Source organism: Populus nigra, chromosome 7, assembly GCF_951802175.1.
Source record: "Populus nigra chromosome 7, ddPopNigr1.1, whole genome shotgun sequence".
In the NCBI taxonomy this organism is placed as follows: domain Eukaryota; kingdom Viridiplantae; phylum Streptophyta; class Magnoliopsida; order Malpighiales; family Salicaceae; genus Populus; species Populus nigra.
Genome location: NC_084858.1, coordinates 10190559 through 10215903, shown reverse-complemented (window position 1 = coordinate 10215903; position 25345 = coordinate 10190559). Strand labels below are relative to the sequence as shown.

Genomic DNA, 25345 nt, shown 5'->3' with positions numbered 1-25345 from the left:
TTTCATGTTCCTGACTCTAGCGTCAATGAACAATTCCTACGAATATTTCCAACTCTGGCGTTGGTAAATATTGCACAAATAAAAAAAAATACGATACTCCTGACTCTGGCGTCAGTGAATATTTTCACAAAAAAATGAATTTGAAGAAGAAATTTTCTATGTCATTTTTTCTTGTTTATCCTTTATTATTATTTGCCCTTTATAGATGGAAATAAAAAAAACATTGCACGACAGATTTGTATTTAACAATAATAGGCCATCGATTGAACACATAACGTAAAAAAAAAATACAAAACACAAAGAAAAAAATAAATCAAAGTGCGAGGGGCCCACAAATAAATTAACAAAGATTCCCAAATATATTCAGATTTGTTCCCCTCTAGATAACTAATGTAAGCATGTTAACAATTTATCATCCGATTAGAACCTCCTTTGTGTGTGGTTTCTAGTTGAGTAATAAAAAGAGTTTATACTATACTTGTTTGAAATACCATTAGTGGATCCTCTAACCTTGACAATTATTTTTATCCTTGTTTAATCCTTAAATCAATATCACATCTCAAAGCTCTCTTTAACTTATTATTATTGTTATTGTTGTTGTTATTGTTACTTTTGTATTATTGTTATCTATAATTTATACAATTAACCTCCCTGTGGTTCGACCCCGGTCTTGCCGGGTTATTTATTACTTCGACACTCCTGCACTTGGGAAAAGACATCAATCTTTTGGTCGTGTCAAGTTTTTGGCGCTGTTGCCGGGGAGGTAAATTCTTGTACAAATTATAGTATTTATTCTATTCTCTTTTCACTTTTCATTTTATCTAACTTTTGTTTCTTTTCTTTTGTTTTGGTTATTTTTCTTTCTTTTCTTCCTTTTATTATCTTTTTACACGTGCATGAGAGTGTGGTCACGTACATTAAGTGGTAGACTTTGTAGGGTATCCTCATCATTTTCAGAAAATATGGCTAAAGAAGATAACCAATCACTTCATAATGAGAATAATGAGAATATTCGGATTAGAACACTTAGAGACCACATGAATCCCACAAGAACAAGTGCACCCTCATGTATAGTTTTTCCACCTGATGCATCTCATTTTAATTTTAAGCCAAACATTATTCAACTTTTACCTTCTTTTCATGGTTTAGATTTAGAAAATCCATACTTGTATTTAAGGGAATTTGAGGAGGTTTGCAACACGTATAATGACTCAAATTGTAGCATGAACACCATTAGATTAAAGCTTTTTCCTTTTTCATTAAAAGATAAAGCTAAAACATGGCTACAAAATTTGAGACCTGGATCCATTCGTGCTTGGGATGAAATGCAACAACAATTTTTAAAGAAGTTTTTTCCATCTCACAGAATAAACTCTTTCAAAAGACAAATCATTACTTTCTCTAAAAAACCAGGAGAAACATTTTATCAATGTTGGGATAGGTATCGAGACTTGCTTAATACTTGCCCTCATCACGGTTTTGAAACATGGAGATTGGTGTCACATTTTTATGAAGGGTTAACTCCTAGAGATAGGCAAATGGTTGAATTGATGTGCAATGGAACTTTTGAGGATAAAGACCCTAATGAAGCAATGGAATACCTAGACTTGCTAGCTGAAAATGCGTAAAATTGGGACACTACAGGAACTTATGAGGCACCAAGTAAAACCCAACCTCATACATCTAGTGGAGGTATGTACAACCTTAGGCCCAACCATGACTGTCCAACCTTGCCTTCTTTTAAAGAATGTCTCCATGAACAAGTCCATGCATTAAACAGTTTTCAAAGGCCCAACCATAACCCATATTCGCAAACATATAACCCTGGTTGGAGAAATCATCCAAATTTCAGTTGGAAGAGTGAGAACAATAATGCTCAAACTTCACAGCCACCGTTTCAAGCACACCATAATTTCTAAAATTCTCATGGATATGCACCTCCTTATGCGGGCCCCCTCCTAGAAGAAATCTTGAGGAAACATTGCATGTATTTATGGAAAAGTAAGAGGCAATTAACACTCAACTTGCTCAAAGCATGACAGATTTTAAAGATACTCTTGCAAAATTGACATCTGCTCTCGGTTTCCAAGAGAAAGGTAAGTTTCCATCTCAACCACAACAAAATCCAAAGGGGCAATACAATGCGAATGCAAGTAGTTCTGAAAGCCAACACATGGATCAAGCCAAATCAGTCATCGCTCTTCGCAGTGGTAAGGTTATTGAAAAACCCATTCTTGAACCTTGTGAGAAAGATGATGAGTCAATCTCTGAGGGTAAGGAAGGGGTTGAATCTGAACATTGTAAAGAAAAGACTGATTCCCCGCCAGCACTTCCATTTCCTCATGCCATGACCAAACAAAGGAAAGTCAATCACAACTCTGAAATATAAAGACCCTGGTTGTCCTACAATTTCTTGCTTTATTGGAGAACATAAAATTGAAAGAGCCTTACTTGATCTTGGAGCTAGTGTGAATTTACTTCCATATTCAGTTTTTCAAAGTCTCAATCTAGGTGAGTTAAAACCAACTTCTGTAACTCTTTTACTTGTCGATAGATCTGTAAAAGTGCCTAGAGGAATAGTTGAAGATGTGTTAGTACAAGTTGATAAATTCATTTATCCTGTGGATTTTATTATCTTGGACACACAACCTGTTAAAGCATGTAATTCATTTCCAGTTATTTTAGGGCGTCCATTTCTTGCAGCTTCTAATGCATTGATTAATTGTAGGAATGGACTGATGAAGCTATCTTTTGGACACATGACATTCGAGATGAATACTTTCAACATTTGCAAGCAACCTGGAGATGATAATGATTTACATGAAGTAGATTCTATTGAAGAATTAGTTTATGATCAACTTGAATCTACTTTGAGTAAAATTGAATTGGATGAATCTGAAGATTTGCAAATGATTTATTCTCATGAAGAAATCACGGATGAAAAAGGCATTGAAAATGTTGTTGCGAATCTTTTGTCAAGAGTGACAACTGATTCGACATCCAACATCACACCAATCGATGATTACTTTCATGATGAATCCTTACTTTCTCTTAGTTCAATGCCTTGGTTTGCTAAAAATATCAATTTTCTTGCTTCAGGAGATTTGCCAGCTCACTGGAGTACCGAAGACAAAAGAAAGTTTTTGAGTGTCGTGCAAAAATTCTATTGGGATGACCCTTATTTATTCAAATATTGTCCTGATCAAATATTTCGAAGATGCATTCCTGACAATAAGGTAAGTAGTGTCATTAATTTTTGTCATTCTAAGGCATGTGGGGGTCATTTCTCATCAAGAAAGACCATTGCAAAAATCTTACAATGTGGATTTTATTGGCCGACCATGTTCAAAAACATGCATGTGTTCTGCAAGCTTGTGAAAATTGTCAAAAGTCAGGATTTATTTCCAAACATAAGGAATCTTTAGATAATCTTCTATTGACTTTTGAGACATATCCTAGTGGAGATGTGCATTGTGCATTTCAAGACTTATGACCCCATTTCCATAAAGAACGTGATCGACTTAGTCTTGGGAATCTGACTATAAAAGACCCTGTTTGCCAGTTTTTAAGAAAACTGGATGGGAAGCCTATCCCCGACCTATAGAGGGCGTTTAAGCCGTTCTTGGACGTAAAACCAAGGGAAGATGTGAGCCACAATCACAACTACCTGTACATACACATGCTGTTTCAAAATAAATAAATAAATAAATAAAGAGAGAGAGAGAGTGTGTGTGTGTGTGTGTGTGTGTAAGACTCCAGCTGGCCTACATATAGGTGATATGATTGCATTTTCAATTTCTCATCTATAAAATCTTCTCTTCCTTCCCCTCATTTCTACTCAACCCTTACATTAGACAGATATAGAAGTGTGTAGAAATGGCAGGTTCCTCAAGTTATCACATAAAACATATTTGTGTTTTCGGTGGATCCAGTCCTGGGAAGGAAATAGCTTTTTTAGAAGCAACAAATCATCTTGGTCAGGTACTAGCCGAGAGAAAGATTCATTTAGTGTATGAGGGAGGCAGCCTTGGGTTAATGGGGGGGGTGTGGCAATATCTGCATTTTTAGAAGGTAGTCAAGTTTTAGGGGTTGTCCCCGAAGCTTTAACAAAAAGGGATATCATTGGAAGAACAATTAGAGAGGAACTACAGGTCTCCACAATGTTTGATCGAATGAATACAATGTTTAACCATGCTGATGCCTTCATTGCCTTACCAGGTGGTTTGGACACATTGGAAGAAATCTTTCATATTTCCTCTTGGGCCCAACTTCACATTCACCATAAACCTATAGGTTTGCTTAATGTTAATGGTTTTTATGATAATTTGTTGTCTTTTCTTGATCAAGCTGTGGAACAGGAATTTCTAACATCTTTGGCACGACAAATCATAATCTCTGCTGCTACTGCTGAACAATTGATCGACCAACTACAATCTTTCATCCCTGTAATTGATCCTTCCATGAGTCGCATAAATTGGTCAACTAAGGAAAGCCGTAAAAAGCTTAGATTGGATTTGAGCCTTCGATTGTGAATCCTTGTGTCTTTTGGTTTTATTTCTAGCATAGTATTTTGTTTTGTTATTTCTTGTATTTTGTTTTGTTATTTATTTGTTTAAGTGTGTTTCAGGTTTGTCAGTGTTCGTTGTTTCAGGTAATGTCTTCTATACTCTATCTTTCTACCTTAGGACATTGAAGACAATGTCTCGTTTTGGTTGGGGGGAGAGGGTAGTAGTGTTTATATATATAAAAAAACCAACTAATTGTTTTTGTTTTAAAAACCATTTGGCAAAACTGTTATTACTAGGATGGCAGAGTAAGGGGGAATTTTATTGACTCTTGAGACGCATCTTAGTAAACATTTTCTAATGGTTATTTGCAATATTCATAACAAGGCCTATTATAATACTTGAAATATTCAGGTTTACAAACTCTCGCATTCTTATCACTTGATTCTGCTCATATACTTATTTAATAAGTATTCTTAAACCTTCATTTTCACACACACACTTTAACATATGATTGTGGGTTGCGTATTGGATTATTACATTATTTATGTTCTTTTGTTAAAGGTAACAACTAAGGGATATGGATAATTTATAATTTTTTTAAAAAAATGATGATAATAAAAAATGTAGATAAGTTTGGTTTCGTAGCCTCCCTAACCTAAGCAATTAAGCCCAAAGGGGTGTTTTAACACCTAATACCCTAAAGTCAACTGACTTGAGAGCTATTGGCCCAAAGCTTGTTACATGGGTTAAGGAGAAAAGCTTAAAGGAATCAAACATTGCATTATCTACGTATCAGTATCTGCAACCCGAGTTACTAAGCTTGTAGGGGTGTCTCAACACCTAATGCCCTAAGATCAACTAGTCTGGGAGTCATTAGCCGAAAGCTCGTTACATGGGTTAAAGATGCATTGTGTTATATGTATAGATATTAAAAAAAAAAGAAGTAAAATAAAATAAAATAATCCCAACCCAAGGAAGTTAACCTTAAACATTAGAACAAAATATTGTTTTCTTCCAATAAAAGCCCCATCATCTATGTTTCATACATTGAGCACATAACAAGGAAGGTTTATTAATATTTTGAGATATTGAGCAGATATATAAAATTTAATGAGAGTTTGTTTATCTGGATAGATTAATGGAAGTTGAATAATGAATGCCTTGCTTTGTGGAATTTGCAAATTGTTTTTCTATTTTAACGCCTTAATTACTAGGGACTAGTAATAAGTTGGTTGGGGGGGTGATTAGTACTTGAAAGTGCATTTTTATCAAGGTTTTATATCATCATTTTGCACTTGAAGTATCAATAACTCCTTAACTAAAGCATGTTTTATAATAACATATCTAATTATATAAGATACCTTTAATTTATGGCCTATCACATAAATGAAAGAATTGATTGATGAGTTGAAGTACTGAAATTGAAAGGACAAAGAGATGGCCAAACTTAGAAAAGAGATGCCGGTGCAGTCCAAACTAGAGCACTGTTCGGTAATTGGGTCATATCTGGAGCTGTAGATCTTGGATTTAGGTCCATTTTATATGGATGGAAAGATAAGACATAGGCCTACAACTTTCATGTGGAGCCCAAGATTTAACAAGGCTGTTTTCAAGTCCAAATAGTAGCAACAAAGAAGAAGTCTGAATCTGTCCTGCAGCCCAGACACTGTTCAGTGTTCAGCCCATATCTCGAGTTTTAGAAGTCCAAATGATCTCAAAGGTTTACCCTGGAAAAATGAGACAATTTCCTAGAACTTTCATGATTGAAGTCTGTTCAAATTATGACGTTATCAATGACGTTTTTGGCAGACAAGAAGATAAGAATTGTCACCAAGTCAAGATGTGGCCACCCATTCATCAATTAGTCAACAAATCAATAGTTCTGAATTTTGGCCTATAAAAGGAGGCATTTGCCATGTATTTAGGCATCTTGGTGTTCAGATCAAGATCATGCTCTTGCACTCTCTTTATATTTTGTAATGCTTAAATTTTGCTTATATTAATTTCTTGCTTATGCTTTTCATTTCCTTTCCTTATTTATTTATGTTTCTTTCTTTCATTATGTTTAACTAAGTTAATTATGTCAAGGTGAAAAGGGTAAACTAATGGTGTAAGAATAAGTATAATATAAACTTAACATGGACCTTAATGTTGGATACTAACATGTTTTATATTTGTTATCTTGTTCACTTTTAATACTTTGCTTGTTAAATGGTTAATCTAGATTTATGTTGTATAACACTTGGTACAACAAATACTTGGCACTTTCATAGCCCATACTGTATGGTATAACCGACACCTGAGCTATGAAAGGAACTTGATTTGTTGTTAACATAAGTTATAATCATGAATGCCTAACAACATTTACAAGTATTAGCATTATTCGAATAAGATAACTAATGTAAGCATGTTAACAATTTATCATCCAATTAGAACCTCCTTTGTGTGTGGTTTCTTGTTGAGTAATAAAAATAGTTTATACTATACTTGTTTGAAATATCATTAGTGGATCCTCTAACCTTGACAATTATTTTTATCCTTGTTTAATCCTTAAATCAATATCACATCTCAAAGCTCTCTTTAACTTATTATTATTTTTATTGTTACTTTTGTATTATTGTTATCTATAATTTATACAATTAACCTCCCTGTGGTTCGACCCCGGTCTTGCCGGGTTATTTATTACTTCGACACTCCTGCACTTGGGAAAAGACATCAATCTTTTTGTCGTGTCATCAAAGTAATAAATAACCCGACAAGACTGGGGTCGAACCACAAGGAGGTGAACTATATAAATTATAAACAACAACAACAACAACAACAACAACAACAACAACAACGATGATGATGGTGATGGTGATGATGAGTTAAAGATGACTTTAAGATGTAAGATAAATGTGAAGATTAAACAATGATAACAACAAATGTCAAGGTTAGAGGGTCCACTAATAGTATTAGAGATAAATAAAGTATAAACTCTTTATAAATTATCAACATGATCATATTAATCATCTTATTTACCTAACACGATACTTATAAATTTTATCAGGTATTCATGATGCTAACTTATGTTGATAACAAATCAAATTCCTTTCATAACAACGATGTCAGCCAAAGACTATGAAGGATCAAGTATTTATACAACATAAATCTAGATTAACCATTTAACAAGCAAGGTATTAAGAATTAATAAGATAAAAATGATAAGACATGTTAATAGCAAACTTTCTTGGATATAAACATTAATGTCCATGTTGAGTTTATATTATACTTATCCTAACATCATTAGTGAAACCTTTTCACCTTGACATAATTAACTTAGCTAGACATTATGAAGAAGAAAAACATAAATAAACAATATATGAACATAAATATGATATAAGTTAACTAAGTATAGTAAAGGAAATGAAAAGCATGAACAAGAGATTAATGAAAGAAAAACTTAAGCATTGCAAAAATATAAAGAGAGAGCAAGAACATGATCTTGATATGAAGAACCCAAATTCCTAAATGAATGGCAAATGCTTCATTTTATAGTCTAAAATTCAGAACTATTCATTTGATAATTGATTATTGATGTAGTGGCCAACTATTGATTTAGTAGACTTGGTGGACACCAGCACTAAATGAATGGCAAATGCTTCATTTTATAGGCTAAAATTCAGAACTATTCATTTGATAATTGATTATTGATGTAGTGGCCAACTATTGATTTAGTAGACTTGGTGTACACCAGCACTAAATAAATGGCAAATGCTTCATTTTATAGGCTAAAATTCAGAACTATTCATTTGCTAATTGATTATTAAGGTAGTGGCCAACTATTGATTTAGTAGACTTGGTGGACACCAGCACTCAAGCATTTTGGCTGGATGAAATGACATTGCTGCAATCAAAATTTGGCAAAGTGTTTCTCATGAACGTTGTTGTCAATCATCTTATCTTTCAACCCATAAAATTGCAGAGCATTGGGATCACTAGAACTCGAGATATGGCTAAAATACTGAGTAGTGCTGCTGGTGGACATGGTGGATAGCCCTCAAGCTCTTGTCTGGATAAAATGTCATTGTTACCATCCAAATTTGAGTAGGTCTTCTTCATGAAAGTTGTTGGAAAATGTCTTTTCCTTCCACCCACCAAATTTCACGTCTTTGGCTTTCTAGAACTCCAGATATGGGTAAACGTCTGAGCAGTGTTTGGGTTGGATTGCAGGACAAATTCTGACTTCTCTTTTGTAGCCAAACTTTGGGTTTGAAAATGGTAGATTTGGGTCTTCCACTATTCATAAACATTGTAGGCGTATTTCTTAGCTTTCTATCCATATAAATAACAGTAAAATCAAAGATCTACAGCTCCAGATATGATCCAATAACTGAACAATGTTCCAGTTTGGATTGCACCGGCATCTCTTTTCTAAGTTTGGCTATCTCCTTTCTAAGCTTCGCCTTTTCTTTGTCCTTTCAATCAATCCTTTGAATTGTGAGATATGCCTACATTTAAATGAGCATTTACCATAAATTAAAGTTATCTTAAATTATCAGACTTGTTATTATAAAACATGCTCTAGTTAAGGAGTTATTGATACTTCAAATGCAAAATGATGATATAAAACCTTGATAAAAATGCAGTTTTAAGTACTAATCACACCCCCTGACCTGCTTATTACTAGTCCCTAGTAATCAAAGCGTTAAAATAGAAAAACAATTTGCAAGTTCCACAAAGCAAGGCATTCATCGTTTAACTTCTATTAATCTATCCAAGTAAACAAACTCTCATTAAATTTATATATATCTACTCAATACCTCTTAAACAAAATATTAATAAACCTTTTTTATATATGCTCAAATGTATGAAAACATAGATGATAGGGCTTTTATTGGAAGAAAATAATATTCTGTTCTAATGTTTAAGATTAACTTCCTCGGGTTGGGATTATTATCCTTTTCTTTTTCTTTTTTTTATATACATATAACTTAAAACACAATGCATCTTTAACCCATGTAATCAGCTTTCGGCTAATGACTCCCAGACCAGTTGGTCTTAGGGCATTAAGTGTTGAGACACCCCTTCAAGCTTAATAACTCAGTTGCAGATACTGATGCGTAAATAGTGCAATGTTTGATTCCCTTAAGCTTTTCTTCTCAACCCATGTAACAAGCGTTGGGCCAATAACTCCCAAGTTAGTTGACTTTAGGGTATTAGATGTTAAAACACCCCTTCAGGCTTAATTGCTTAGATTAGGGAGGCTACGAAACCAAACTTATCTATGTTTTTATTACTATTTTTTTTTGTTTTTTGTTTTGCAAATTATATACTATCCATTTCCCTTAGTTGTTACTTTTAACAAAAGAACATAAATAATGTAATAATCCCATGTGCAACCCACAATCATATGTTACAATGTGTGTGTGTGAAAATGAAGGTTTAAGAATACTTGTTCAATTAGTATATAAGCAGAATCAATTGATAATAATACGTGAGTTTGTAAACCTGAATATTTTAAGAAGTGTTATGATAGACCTTGTTAACAATGTTTACTAAGATGTGTCTCAAGAGTCACTTTAACAAAAGAACTCCTTGACTCTGCCTTAATTTCTTTTTTAGGGGTAGGTGTCGACTACCCTTTCCCCCCAACTAAAATGAGACATTGTCCTCAATGTCCTAAGGTAGAAAGATAGAGTATATAAAACATCACCTGAAACAATGAACACTGATAAACCTGAAACACACTTAAACAAGTATAAGAAATATCAAAACAAAAAAACAAAACAAAACAAAAAAGACACAAGGTTTCACAAACGAAGGCTCAAATCCAAGCTAAGCTATTTACGGCTTTCCTTAGTTGACCAATGTATGCGACTCATGAAGGGATCAATGATATGGATGAAAGATTGTAGTTGGTCAATCAATTGTTCAGCAGTAGCAGCAGAGATTATGATTTGTCGTGCCGAAGATGTTAGAAATTCCTATTCCACAGCTTGATCAAGAAAAGACAACAATTTATCATAAAAACCATTAACATTTAACAAACCTATATAGGTTTATGATGAATGTGAAGTTGGGCCCAAGAGGAAATATGAAAGATCTCTTCCAATGTGCCCAGATCACCTGGTAAGGCAATAAAGGCATCAACGTGTTTAAACATTGTATTCAGTTGATCAGACATTGTGGAGACTTGTAGTTCCTCTCCAATTGTTTTTCCAAGGAGGTCCGCTTTTGCTAAAGCTTTTGGAACGATACCCAAAACTTGATTACCTCCTAAGAATGCAGTTGTTGACACACTCCCCATTAACCCAAGACAGTCTCCGTCATACACTAAATGAATCTTTCTCTCAGCTAATACCTGACCAAGATGATTTGTTGATTCTAAAAACTCATTTTCTTTCCCAAGACTGGATCCACTAACAACACAAATATTTCTTATTTAATGACTTGAGGAACCTGTCATTTCTACACACTTCGATATTTGTTGAATGTGTGGATTAAGTAGAAATGAAGGGAAGGAAGAGAAGATTTTATAGATGAGAAATTAAAAAAGCAATCATACCACCTATAAATAGACCAGTTAGAGTCTCTCTCTCTCTTTTTTTCTCTCTCTCTCTCTTTTTATTTTTTTATTTAAAAAACATGTGTATGTACAAGCAGTTGTGATTGTGGCTCACATCTTCCCTTGGTTTTATGTTCAAGAATGGCTTAAACGCCCTTTATGGGTCGGGGATATGCTTCCCATCCACTTTTCTTAAAAACTAGCAAACAAGGTCTTTTTTAGTCAGATTCCCAAGACTATGTCGAGCATGTTCTTTATGAAATTATGGTCATAAATCATGAATTGCATGATGCACATCTCCACTAGGGTGTGTCTCAAGAGTCAATAGAAGATTATTTAAAGACTCCTTACTCAGGCCATCCTTAATGAACTGTATTTTATCTTCACGATTTACAGATACCATTCCTAAAGAACGACATTTTGCATTACAAGTCCATCTGGCACATCTGTGACAGACTTTGAGTTGTTTTGCACGACGTTTCTTTGCAAAAATGCTTTTACCTGTTCCAGGCATGTATGAAATGAAAGAATTGGAGGACTCACCTGATAATCGGACCTTTGCTTCAATTAGCCAGCGAATATCTTCAGGAATTCCATGGTTCATGTTAAATCACAATCTTTCACACCTAGCACGGTAATTTTTTGTAATTGCATTATGAGGCAGAGCGGGAAAATACTTTTTTAATTTTTCAAGAGTGGTGTCCATTTAGATGAGAAGTGGAAAAAAGATGCAAAGAAGGGAGAAAGAGCAAAGAATTCCACAAATATATACACAGATATCAGTTATCATAGGAAACTGAAAGAACTGACTTTAAGAGTCATGGAGCACCATTATCCGCCATTTGACGGGGATGAGAGAACTAGCAAAACAAAGGTCACACCAAAAAGAAACACAAAAGCAATGTGAGAAAAAAAAAGAATCAATCTTTATATATAGGATCACCCAATTCAATAGTCATTTTCAAGTGAAAAATTGTCAAAGTAAACTTTTAAAAGATGTCCATTTACATTGAAAACATTACCATTATTTGGATTCTCGATATCACATGCCCCATATGGATACACATGTTTCACAATAAAAGGACCGCTCCATCTTGATCTTAGTTTTCCTAGAAATAAATGGAGTCGAGAATTATAAAGCAAGACTTTTTGACCAACATTGAATGTTTTTCTCAGTATTTTCTTGTCATGAAACTCTTTGATTCTTGCTTTATGAATTCTTGAATTTTCATATGCATCATTTCTTATTTCCTCAAGCTCATTTATTTGTAATTTTCGCAGCTGACTAGCATCATCAAGATTTGAATTGAAAGCTTTAATAACCCAATAAGCTTTATGTTCAAGTTCCACAAGCAAGTAACAAGGTTTTTTATAGACTAGTCTATAAGGTGACATACCTAATGATGTTTTATAAGCAATTTGATAAGCCCAAAGTGCATCATTAAGTCTTAAAGACCAGTCTTTCCTATTAGGGTTCACTGTTTTCTCCAAGATCTGTTTGATCTCCCTATTAACAAGTTCTACTTATGCACTTGTTTGAGGGTGATAAGGGGTGGCAACTTTGTGTGTGATTCCATATTTCTTCATTAAAGATTCAAATGACTTGTTGCAGAAATGTGTTCCACCATCACTTATCATGGCTCGAGGAATTCCAAATCGACTCAAGATATTTTCTTTCAAAAACTTTATCATTGTTTTGTGATCATTGTTTCGACTTGAAATTGCCTCTATCCATTTTAAAACATAATCTACTGCGACTAATATGTACAAGAAACCAAATGATGGAGGAAATTGACCCATAAAATCTATACCCCAACAGTCAAAGATCTCAATGACAAGAATAGGATTTAAAGGCATTATGTGATGTTTTGAAATAGATCCCAACTTTTGACAATTTTCACAAATCTTACAGAATGCATGCGTGTCCTTGAACATGGTGGGCCAGTAAAATTCACTTTGTAAGATTTTTGCAATTGTCTTTCTTGATGAGAAATGACCCCCACATGCCTTAGAATGACAAAATTTAATGACACTACTTATCTCATTGTCAGGAATGCGTCTTTGAAATATTTGATCAGGACAATATTTGAATAAATAAGGGTCATCCTAATAAAAGTTCTTCACTTCGTTCAAGAACTTTCTTTTATCTTGGATGCTCCAATGAGCTGGCAAGTGTCCTTAAACAAGAAAATTAACAATATTAGCAAACCAAGGCATTGTAGCAATAGAAAGTAAATATTCATCAGGAAAGTAATAATTGATTTGTGTGATGTCAGATGTGGAATCTATTGTCAATCTTGGCAAATGATCCGCAAAAACATTTTCGGTGCCTTTCTTGTCTTTGATTGTGATATCAAATTCTTGAAGTAACAAAATTCATTGTACCAGTCTAGCCTTAGAATCCTTTTTTCAAAGAAGATATTTCAAAGCTACATGATCACTAAAAACAATAACAGGTGAGCCAACAAGATAAGATCTGAACTTGTCACATGCAAATACTAATGCAAGTAATTCCTTTTCAGTGGTAGTATAATTCATTTGAGCACTATTTAAAGTTTTACTTGCATAATAAATCACATAGGGTTTCTTATCTTTTCTTTATCCTAAAACAGCACCTACAGCATAATCACTAGCATCACACATTATTTTAAAAGGTAATGACCAATTAGGAGGTTGAATGACAGGAGCAGAAGTAAGCAAGCTTTTAAGTTTAACAAAGGCTTTTCACATTGTTCAGTCCATTCAAAAACATTTTCCTTTGATAGAAGGTTACATAATGGCTTAGATATGACACTAAAATCTTTGATGAACCTGCTATAAAAACCACCATGTCCTAAGAATGATCTAACATCTTTAATAGATTTTGGTGTTGGCAAGTTGGCAATTAACTCAATTTTAGATTTGTCAACCTCAATTCCTTTCAATGAAACAATGTGACCAAGTACAATGCCATTTGTTACCATAAAATGACATTTTTCCCAATTCAACACAAGATTCTTCTCTTTACACCTGCTCAAAACCTTTTCTAAGTTAGTCAAACAATCATCAAATGAATCGCCAAAAACAGAAAAATCATCCATAAAAATTTCAAGAAAACGTTCAACCATATCACTGAAAATGCTAAGCATGCATCTTTGAAACGTGGTTGGTGCATTACATAATCCAAAAGGCATCCTTCGATATGCAAAAGTACCAAATGGACATGTAAAAGTAGTCTTCTCTTGATCTTCCAATGCAATTTTAATTTGGTTGTAACCTGAATAGCCATCTAGGAAAGAATAAAATTCATGACCTACAACTCTTTCTAGGATTTGATCCATGAAAGGTAAAAGGAAATGATCTTTTCTAGTCATTGAATTAAGTTTCCTATAGTCAATGCACTTGCGCCAACCAGTATTAGTCCTAGTTGGAATTAACTTATTTTTCTCATTTGTGATCACAGTGACTCCAGACTTCTTGGGTACAACTTGGGTAGGACTTACCCATTTGCTGTCAGAAATAGGATAAATGATTCCATTATCTAGAAGTTTAATGACTTCATTCCTCACTACTTGTTTCATATTTAGGATTAAGCCCTCGTTACATTTCTCTAGAGGGTTTAGCATTTTCCTCTAAATAATCCTGTGTGTGCAAATCAAAGGACTAATTCCTTTTATGTCAGTTATGGTCCATCCTAATGCATTTTTGTGCATTTTCAGAATTTGTAATAACTTACCTTCTTGATGTGCATTAAGTTTGGAAGAGATTATTACCGGAAAAGTTTCATTTTCTCCCAAAAATGAGTATTTGAGATTGAATGGTAACGGCTTCAAATTCGGTTTTGGTGGTTGAACACTTGAAAGTATAGACTCAATTGATCATAGTGGCAATTCTTCAATTTGTGGTCTCCAATTACTTTCCTTTGATTCTTCTTCCTGTAAATCATTATCATCTCCAGGTTGCTTGCAAATGTTAAAAACATTCATCTCCAATGTCATGTTTCCAAATGATAACTTCATGAGTCCATTCCTACAATTAATCAATGCATTAGAAGTTACAAGTAATGGATGTCTTAAAATAATAGGAATTGAATTACATGCTTCAACAGGTTGTGTATCCAAGACAACAAAATCTACAGGATAAATGAATTTATCAACTTGTACTAACACATCTTCAACTATTCCTCTAGGCACTTTTACAGATCTATCGACAAGTAAAAGAGTTATAGAAGTTGGTTTTAACTCACCTAGATTGAGACTCTAAAAGACTGAATATGGAAGTAAATTCACACTAGCTCCAACTTCAATTTTATGTTCTTCAATAAAGCAAGAAATTGTAGGACAACCAGGGTCTTTATATTTCAAAGCATTATTGTTCTGAAGAATGGCACTTACTTGTTCAGCTAAAAAGGCTTTTTTTTTCATATTCAGTTTTCTCTTTATAGTGCACAGATCTTTTAAAAATTTAGCATAAGAAGGTACCTGTTTAATAGCATCTAACAAAGGTATATTGATCCTTACTTGTTTGAAAGTTTCAGAGATTTCAGAGTTATGATTGATTTTCTTTTGTTTGGTCATGGCATGAGGAAATGGAAGTGCTGGCAAGGAATCAATCTTTTCTTTGCAATGTTTAGATTCAACCCTTTCCTTACCCTTGGAGATTAACTCATCATCTTTCTCACAAGGTTCAAGAGTGGGTTTTTTAATAACCTTACCACTGCGAAGAGTGATGACTGTTTGACTTGATCCATGTATTGGCTTCCGGAACTACTTGCATTTACATTATGTTGCCCCTTGAGATTTTGTGTGGTTGAGATAGAAACTTACCTTTTTCTTGAAAACCGAGAGCAGATGTGAATTTTGTAAGAGCATCTTTTAGATCTGCCATGGTTTGAGCATTTTGAGTGTTGATTGTCTCCTACTTTCAATGAATGCATGCAATGTTTCCTCAAGATTTCTTCTAAGAGGTGGAGCATAAGGAGGTATATATCCATGAGAATTTTGGAAATTATGGTGTGCTTGAAACGGTGGCTGTGAAGTTTGTGCATTATTGTTACCACTCTTCCAATTGAAATTTAGGTGATTTCTCCAACCAGGATTGTATGTTTGTGAGTACGGGTTATGATTGGGCCTTTGGAAACTATTTAGAGCATGGGCTTGTTTATGGAGGCATTCTTTGAAAGAAGGCAAAGTTGGACAGTCATTAGTTGCATGTTCATTCATTTCACATATTTGACACACAATGTCTGAAACACATTTTAATTGACCACTCTTTTTTAATTCTAGTGCCTCAACTTTTCTAGCTAAAGTTGCAAATTTAGCTTGGAGGTCATGATCTTCCCTAAGGTTGTACATACCTCCACTAGATGTATGAGGTTGAGTTTTACCTGGTGCCTCATAAGTGCCTGTAGTGTCCTAATTTTAAGCATTTTCAGCTAGCAAGTCTAGGTACACCATTGGTTCATCAGGGTCTTTATTTCCAAAAGTTCCATTGCACATCAATTCCACCATTTGCCTATCTTTAGGTGTTAACCCTTCATAAAAATGTGAAACCGGTCTCCATATTTCAAAACCCTGATGAGGGCAAGTATTAAGCAAATCTCGATACCTATCCCAACATTGGTAAAATGTTTCTCCTGGTTTTTGAATGAAAGTGGTGATTTGTCTTTTGAAAGAGTTTGTTCTGTGAGATGGAAAAACTTCTTTAAAAATTATTGTTGCATTTCATCCCAAGCACGAATGGATCCTGACCTAAGATTTTGTAGCCATGTTTTAGCTTTATCTTTTAATGAAAAAGGAAAAAAGCTTTAATCTAATGGTATTCATGCTACAATTGAAGTCATTATAGGTGTTATAGACTTCTTCAAATTCTCTCAAATGCAAGTATGGATTTTCTATATCCAAGCCATGAAAAGAAGGTAAAAGTTGAATAATGTCTGGCTTAAAATTAAAGTGCGATGCATCAGGAGGGAAAACTATACATGAAGGTGCAGTTGTTCTCGTTGGATTCATGTGGTCTCTTAGTGTTCTAACTCGATTATTCTCATTATGAAGTGATTGGTTATCTTTTTCGGTCATATTTTCTGAAAATGATGAGGATACCCTACAAAGTCTATCATTTAATATACGTGACCAAACTCTCATGCACGTGTATGAAACTAAAATAACCTCATAAAAAATATATTAAAAAAATTATAAAACTTAATTCCTAGTAAGTCTAATGTTGAAGAATATAATTGAAATTGAAAACAAAACATGGATAAAAATAAACTTAAAGGAAGAAAAAAAAATTGTTATAGTAAATAGTATTTTAGTTTTAGTTTTAGTTTTTTTTTTAATTTTAATTTTACACATAAAAGAAAAGAAAGAAGGGAAACTTTACTTTGGTTGTCTTGTCTTGGTAGGTATTGTAACAACCCGGCTTTTCAAGCCCAAAACAATAGTAAATTGTTTTTTGTACTTGACACATATCGTGTTGGTAATCGGCGAACATGTTCCCTTCACATCATCAATATATAATCCATACATCAACAACAATCAACATTTCATTTAAAAGTAAATCTTACATAAACTCGTAATATTATGTTTGCATGATTAGAAGTTCGCATTTAAAATATACATGCATAGACATGAGTTTGTATTCTATCCTACAAATAGTCATCACAAATTTAATCTAAAAGGATCTAATAATAGTTATACATTCAGTATATTGATTCATATAAAATACATCATGATTTAGAATGTAACTACATGATTCCTTGCAAAAGTAGGTTCCCGTGTATTGGGTTTCCTAGGCACCTTGTTGGTATGATGTCCCTATTGCAATACAAAACATTTACAAAATGAAGCATTAACATTATCTCATGTTCGAAGTGTGACATTTTTAGTTCCTTCATGTTCTTGGTATACACAACTTGCAGTACATAGATATGCACCAATTCTTACAATTAACCATAATATTAAATCTGGCCATTCTTTTAAGACATCATTTGTCGAGGTTAACTGTTCACTCACCTCGACCATCCCCTTGGAATGCCATCAACCAAAGCAAATCAACTGTTTGTCCCGATCGTCCATTCAGATGTCATTAGCCAAAACTAATCATTCATTTGTCCCAGTCATTCATTTGAATGCCATTAGCCAAAGCTAATCAATTGTTTGTCCCAGTCATCCCTTCGCATGCAATTGGCTAAAGCTAATCATTTGTTTGTCCCGGTCATCCCTTCGGATGCCATTAGCCGAAGTTAATCAATTGTTCATCCTGGTCATCCCTTCGGATGCATAGCCAAAGCTAATCATCCCTTTTTATGCATCAAGACAACTAAAGTCGCATGAGGTGAATTACCTGGTTCATGACCTAGAACTTGTAGCGGTGGTGTTTGCCTTAAGAGTATGGAGACATTGCTTGTATGGGACACAAGTTCAAATCTTTACAGATCATAAAAGTTTGAAGTATTTGATGTCACAAAAGGAGTTGAACATGCGGTTGAGAAGATGGATAGAGTTAATAAAAGATTATGATTGCATTATTGACTACCATCCTGGTAAGGCTAATGTTGTAGCCGATGCCTTGAGTAGGAAGGGAAAACCGGTGATGAATGATATGGAGCTAAAAGAACAGGAAAGTATAGTGGAATTAAAAAAATGGGCTTTCAGCTAAGTGTAGGGCCCGAGGGGTCACTATTAGCTCAGTTAAAGATCTAATCTGTGTTTCGAGACAAGGTCTTGATGGCTCAACAAGCAGATGGGAAAGTAAAAGAGATCAAGGGGAGGGTAAACAAGGGTATAGAGACATCATTTCAAATGCTATCCGATGGGCTAATAGCTATAGGAAGGTGAATTAATTTACCTGAGGATAATACTTTGAAAGATGAAGTATTAATAGAAGCACATGAATCTCGATTTCCTAGTCATCCTAGGAGTACAAAGATGTATAGTGAGTTAAAGGAATACTACTGGTGGCCAAATATGAAGAGGGAAATAGCAGAATTTGTGTCAAACTGTGGGATCTGTCAAGTAAAGATAGAACACTAGAAACCTGCAGGGGAATTACAGTCATTCTCAATTCCAGAATGGAAATGGGAGGATATTTCTATGGATTTTATGACGGGATTACCCAGGGGAAATAAGGGGAATGATGCCATATAGGTGGTTGTGGATCGACTAACGAAATTTGCCTTGTTTTTGCCTATGAAGATGACTGATTTGGTGGATAAACTGGCAAAATTGTATATAAATGAAGTAATCAGACTTCATGGAGGCCAGTTTCAATTATATCGGATCGGGATCCAAGGTTCACATCGAGGTTGTGGCCTAGGTTACAACAGGCAATGGGGACAAAGTTGAATCTGAGCACGACATTTCATCCTCGGACGGATGGTTAATCTGAAAGGACCATTCAAACTCTGGAGGATCTCCTGAGGTCCTGTGTGCTGGAGTTTGGAGGGAATTGGGAAGATCTTTTACCCTTGGTGGAGTTTACTTATAATAATAGCCACCAAACTACTATTGGTATGGCTCCATATGAAGCATTGTATGGGAGGAAATGTCGTACCCTAATTTGTTGGGAGGAAGTAGGAGAAAGGAAGCTTTTGGGACAAATGGTGCAACTGACAACTGACAAGGTGAGGGTGATCAAAAAGAGGATGAAGGAAGCCCAGGATAGACAAAAAAAAGTTACGCAGATCGCCGAAGAAGGCCTTTGGAATTTCAAGTGGGGGATAAAGTATTTTTGAAGGTGGCTCCTTGGAAAGGCATCATTCGATTTGGAGTAAAAGGAAAATTAAGGAAAGAATCGGGCCCGTTGCTTATCAATTAGAAGTGCTTGTATATTTGGATAAGATTCACAATGTGTTCCATGTGTCATTGTTGCGAAAGGCCAAGATAGACCCCTCAAGGGTATTGCCATAGGTTCCTTTGAAGATTAAAGGGGATCTAACAATGAAAACTAAGCCCGTCAAGATCTTAGATCGAGACGAGAAGTTGTTAAGGAATAAGAGAATTCCCTTAGTGAGAGTATTATGGAGATGCTCTCAAATAGAAGAAGAAACATGGGAAAGCGAATCTGAGATGAAGGAGAAGTTTCCGTACTTATTCTCCGACATAGGTACATAACTTGAATTTCGAGGATGAAATTTTGTTATTAGGAGGGGAGAATGTAAATTCCGAGATAATCAAGGCTGGATTAAATTAAAGAAAATAAACTAAACTAAAACGAAGTGGGGGCAAAACGAATACATTTAAAGAAAATGGGGTCTAAATGCAAATAAGAATAATTATAGAGCATAAATACTACTCTTCTTACCAAAAACAGATCTGTAACTATCGTGAAGAAAGAAGAGAGGGAAATTTGGTATCTATTTTTACAGATCAAGAGAGAAACACCAAATTTCAAGAACACATCCAAGATTAAGGGTTATAGGTAAAAATAAAAACTGGTAGGCAAGCGATTAACAAGAAAAAAATTGAACAAGAAGAGAAGAGGGGAGGGTCGGCTGTCATTAGAAAGAAAAGGAGGGATCGAGACCTTGATTCTTATCGGGTAAGATATTCTAAACATGGTCTTATGAGTTGTTTTAAAGTTGATTATGAATTGATGCTTGAATGTTGAATTATAGATTTGAGTTCTATAACTCCAGATATAGTTAAAAATCTGAGGAGAGGTCAAACAGTAACAGTTCAAAAACGAACAGTAACAGTCCAAGTGTTTGTTGATGAGCGATTTTGACTATCTTAGAGGGAGAACTGGGTTCTCCTTAAATCATAGAACTTGTAGCCTCATGTCTTAGCTTTCCAACGACATAAATTGTGCTTGAATCGGAGTTCTATAACTCCAGATATAGTTAAAAATCTGAGAAGATGTTAGACAGTAACAGTTCAAAAACGGACAGTAATAGTTAGATAGTAACAGTCCAAGTGTTTGTTGATGGGTGATTTTGACTATCTTAGAGGCAGAACTAGGTTCTCCTTAAATCATAGAACTTGTAGCCTCATGTCTTATCTTTCCAACGACATGAATTTCACTTGAATTGGAGTTCTATAACTCCAGATATAGTTAAAAATATGAGGAGAGGTCATACAATAACAGTTCAAAAATGAGGCAGTAACAGTTGGACAGTGATAGTCCAAATATAAAGAAAGGAATGATAACTAGGATTGGACAAAGAATGACAATAATAATGAGTGAAATGAGAAAAACATAAAATACTAAGAAATGACTGAAAGAAAGACTTATTGGTTGTTGATATAGTTATTATAAAACATATCCTTGAGTGAGGAAAATTTATGAGATAAACTTGTGATTTGCAAGAGGGACCACAGGCGTGGTGCAACAGCAGTAGCAGAGGAGCACGAGTAGAGCTTCTATTGCAGGTAGGTGAATCACATCTTTACCTTCTACATAAATTCCATGTTTTAATATATATTACTGATGTAAAATGTGAATTACCGAATGTATGAATATTCAAGGGGAAAGGTTGTTGTGTGAACTTGTTCTTTCCATTGAGAAGTTGCAGGAGCTCCAAGATGAGCTTGAGAAGGTTCTTCTTTTTCCTTTTTCCTCCCTGTATGTTTTTGCTCATGTGTGTCTATGTTTTTGTATGTATCTATGGTTTTTTTTTTGGTTTATTTTAACAATTCCAAGATAAATTTTTTTTCTTTTGCTTGGTTAACAATTTAAAGACAACTTAGGTGAACGGATAACTTGATGTGCTGAATTTCAACTGTATTTGGAACCTGCTTTTTGTTTTTATACGTATAAATTTGATTGTTTATCTAAGAAAAATAAGTAAAAGCTTCCAATGCCAAAATCAGGATCCCAAATTGCATGAGCAATAGGTCTTACATGCAAACAAAAGGTCCTGTACCCATGTTTCCAGGAAATAATATTTATGAATATTTGCATTTGCTTTGATATTGAACAGATTAATGAACAAGCAAGCGATGAAGTCCTGGGAATTGAGCAGAAGTACAACGATGTTCGCAGAGCTGTCTACACTAAAAGGACCGATATCATCAAATCTATTCCTGATTTCTGGTTAACTGCAGAGAGTGTCTTGTTCACACTTTAAAATTTCTATTCTGAGTCAGCTATTGGCTATCAATTTCTTTCCTTTTTGTGACATGTGCATAATGCAGTTCCTGAGTCATCCTGCTCTTTGTGATCCTTTGACCGAGGAGGACCCAAAGGTTTGTCACCTGAATTCTGAAATTCTTTGAATTACTTTTTCTGTAACTCAATACTAATTGGTTGTTTGGAGCTGCAATTTTGACTTATCTCCCTTTTATTTTATTTCATTGATGTTTAAGATGTCAATATCATTGACTGTTTAATCCTGTGGTATGCTCAAGCAAAGTTAGGGTGGAAGGAGCAGGACTTAATTTCATTTCCTGTCAATGCAACCAAGAAAAAAAGTACATGGAACTTTAATTGGAAATTAACATTGAATTGAAATAAAAAGCTATTAGCTCCATAGTAATGTTAATAATGAATGCTTGCACCAAAGAGACTCATTTGTCTGCTGTTATTGACACAGATCTTCAAGTATCTAGATTCTCTAGACATGGAGGATTCCAAAGATGTGAAGTTAGGGTATTCTATCACATTCGTAAGTATCTTTCGCCTCCCTTTCTTTAGGTGCACTTTATTTTGTTGCTTTCGTTTTTGGAATGAATTCTATTTTTTTCAAGAGCAGTTATTTAATTTTTATTTATTCCTCCTTTTCAGATGCTATTTATCTCTTAATCTGCACTCATGACCTTTTATAGTGTTGTTGATGAGTTATTCCTGATCATTTCAGTTTCTTTCCTTTTTTCTCTTTTCACTCTTAACTTCCAGAATTTCAAAGAGAATGCTCATTTTGAAGATACAAAGCTGAAAAAAACCTTTACATTCTTTGAGGAGGGTACAGCTAAGATAACTAGTACATACATCAAGTGGAACGAGGGCATGGTAATGCTGGTATATTATCCCTTCGGCATCCTTTACACTTTCTTCTCTCTCATATTTTTGTAGAAGGCTGATTGTGAATTCTAACATTTGAAAGGCGCTGCAAATGGAGTCAATCACGAGAAAAAGGAGACAAACGACCTTTGGCTGAGTTGAGGTTGCTTCCTAACCATTCATTACTTTATTATGCTATTTTTTTTTTAAAAAAAAGGCGTAGCTAACTTCATCTGTTAAGCTTTGTCACCAAAAAGGTTTCTGAGGCATGGGCATATATAAAAGTCACATATGGTTTATGGCAACAAGTTGCAAGATCTTCTATGATTTCACAGCTAATTATATGTAGTTGTTTAAGGGAATACTTAATTACGGTGCCAAAAGGGTAACCTTGGCATTACCTTTGTCATATGGTCAAATTCGAAGTAGTTTAATCAGAATTCAGATGCCAACTTCTAAGCTAAAATCTTTGTTATGCATGCTTTAGCTGTAGAAAGCTGTTTGATTGGTGGAGGCAGACAATAAATGTTTATTTTAGAAAATTGCTGATGTGACACTTAAATTTGCTAACCTAAAAGACTTTAAATTTGTTAAGTAGTTTTATAAGTGTCATTTAGCTCGTCCTGACCGCATTATTTGTATTCTACTTGTATTAGTCATGGATTTCATATGATTGCACTCAGTCTTATGGTAGACATGAGCTTTGATCTATGTTCTCTCCCATGCATGTCTTCCTGTTGAAGTATTATAAATTCACCCTTCAAATTAAAATTTTGATATCCATATGGTAAGGTGCGAGTTTTTGCTGTAGTTTGGAAGCTCCTAATTGAAAATTGATAATCTTTAAGAATCAGCCTTTATCAATGAAAAGTTGCTGTGAGCTCAGACTAGTACTGATATAGAAAAGAAAAGAGAAGGGAGAGCAGAATAGTAGAGTACTGATATAGAACAGAAAAGAGAAGGGAGAGCAGAATAGTAGAGTACTGATATAGAACAGAAAAGAGAAGGGAGAGCAGAATAGTAGAGAGGAAGTAGAGAGGAGAATAGGGAAAGAGGAATTAGAGAGGAGAACAGGGAAGAAAGCAGCAGAGGAGGGGAGGAAAAGAGGGGAAGAGGTGAGGGAGAGAAAGACAGAAGAAGAACTGTAGGAAAAGAAAGTTTCAATTCTCAATAATAATCCAGCTATCCTTAAACATGGTAATATGTTTTCTTATGTTGGCACCGAACTTTAATGAAACCCTAAATAAAATAAGAAATATGATAAATACTAACCCTAATAAAATCTCTAAATATCTTAAAGATTAGTTATAATAGCCTAAACTAAGTAGATTTGTAATTAAGATGGACAATAAAATAAAACATAATCTCTAACTTTCCTATGATAATTATATTGCAAATCTTCTATTTATTCTCCATCAAGTACTTTGGTCTCTATATGGACCTCTGGCTCGTGGGATTTTTGAGGAGTTTTTAAGCCAATGTTTCTAGGAATTGGAAAGGCCCAGTATGTTCTCTTTATTTTCCTATTCTTAACTGTAGGAGGATGGCTTAGTTTCCATGTTGCAATTGTGCATTGTGCATTCTCTTCATTAATCTCATTTGTTAAAAAATAAAGAGCTGTGCACCTAGGACAAAATGGACAGACATTCCTACTCGTGTAATCTGATACTGGGATTCAATCTGCTATCTGTGAATTGTTGCTCCTTAGTGTCTACCATGTCAGATCTTTTACCCTTCCATTCAAAATAGAAACGCGATATAATTTGAGAGCTACTCTAGAACTCTATAATTATTGTTGAGCCTTAATTTAAATTACAGGTACATAAATCATGGTGAGAGCAATCCTCCTTTTCTTTTCTTTTTGTTAAGGTTACTGTTTCAATTTCACTTTATATGTGCTCATTGATGCATTCATCATTTATTTTATGGTTGCAGCTTCTTCAGTTGGTTTGCTGAAACGTTCAGAAGGAGATCTCTGAGCTTCATGATGAGGTGAGAGAAACCCTTTGCCTTATAAATTTATTATGTTGATAATGTAAAATGATGATTTGATACTTCTTCCTGATATCCATGACTCCATTTTAGTAAATAAATATATTTAATTTTTCACCAACAACAACCACTTATTCTGGCACAATTGAATTAAAGTTAAACTGCTTCCTTCTAGTTCTTACTGTCTTACTAATTTTGGTTTTCCCCCAAAATTGCAGGTTGCGGAGATAATTAAGGAAGACTTGTGGCCCAATCCTCTAAAGTACTTTAACAATGTATTGGGTTTTTTTGTTTTTTTTTGTTTTTTTCATCAGAGGTTCTCCTTTTCATTGTGCTGCTTGCATTTTCTGTTTTTTTATATATAAAGGAGATCTTCAGA

At 34.4% G+C, this 25345-nt stretch overlaps 1 pseudogene; it reads left to right on the top strand.

Annotated features, from left to right (window-relative positions):
* The window catches only part of LOC133700042 (NAP1-related protein 2-like), a 38768-nt pseudogene that overhangs the window by 12522 nt on the left and 901 nt on the right, over positions 1 to 25345 (top strand).